Genomic DNA, 1,169 nt, shown 5'->3' on the forward strand with positions numbered 1-1,169 from the left:
ATCGTGCCCCAACTCTTAATATCTTATGGTTACGTGATTAGGATTGTCAAAACTAATCTTTGCTCGTGAACAGCTCATGCTCGACTCGCTAAGCAAACGAGCCGAACAAAAACACATTTTTTGAGCTCGAAATATAAAATTACGTGATTAGGATTGTCAAAACTACTCTTTGCTCGTGAACAGCTCGTGGTTTGCTCATGTTCGGCTCGTTTACACCCCTACTTAAATCTTTGTATACACAAAAAAAATAAATCTCTATTTTAACTTTTAAAAAGTAAAATACATTTTTTTTTCAGTCATCGATATACACAAAAAAAAAAATCTCTATTTTAACTTTTAAAAAGTAAAATACATTTTTTTTTCATTCATAGATGAAGTTATATATGTATATGTGTGTGTGAGTGTGTGTGTGTGTGTGATACGCCACCAACAAATTTTCATCATCCATCATGAATCTCAAGGCAACATTTTGAGCAAGAAATATTCAAATCTTGATAAAAATTCATCCAGAGCTTCGATTTCAGTAAACGTATAGTCAAACTGATCGACTTGATGAGACAGACCTAATGATATCAAAGTTAGTCTAATTTGAGTCAAACCAAACCCAGATCAAGTGATTAAATCATTTTTAGAAGATTTCCGGACACATTTGAAATATCAAACGAATGTTGAATTCAACAAGTTCTTAGTCGAATCGAGCGTCTCAACAAGACGAATCAAACGAGCCCAATATTGCTCAATTCCGACATCGTTAAGGCACTCAAATGTCCATCAAACGCCATCTGATCGAGGGAAGCTCTCCGGACAGTCTGATATAAATGATTCATATTCATGCATTAATTGCACCCAGAACACTTTAAATAGAGTGTCACCCCTCACATGAGGATGGGGCTTGAGAGAGAACTTGAGTTTTTGAGAAAGAGCTCAAGTCCAACATCATCCCTGTCCCAAACGTCATTTGATTGAGAGAAGCTCTCCGGACAGTCTGATATAAATGATTCATATTCCTGCATTAATTGCACCCAGAACACTTTAAATAGAGCGCCACCCCTCACATGAGGATGAGACTTGAGAGAGAACTTGAGGTTTTGAGAAAGTGCTCAAGTCCAACATCATCTCTATCATCGTCGACCTTCGTCGACCACCACCGATCGTCGGCGACCCCCCCC

Source organism: Phalaenopsis equestris, unplaced genomic scaffold (genome assembly GCF_001263595.1).
Source record: "Phalaenopsis equestris unplaced genomic scaffold, ASM126359v1 Scaffold000002, whole genome shotgun sequence".
NCBI classification, from domain to species: domain Eukaryota; kingdom Viridiplantae; phylum Streptophyta; class Magnoliopsida; order Asparagales; family Orchidaceae; genus Phalaenopsis; species Phalaenopsis equestris.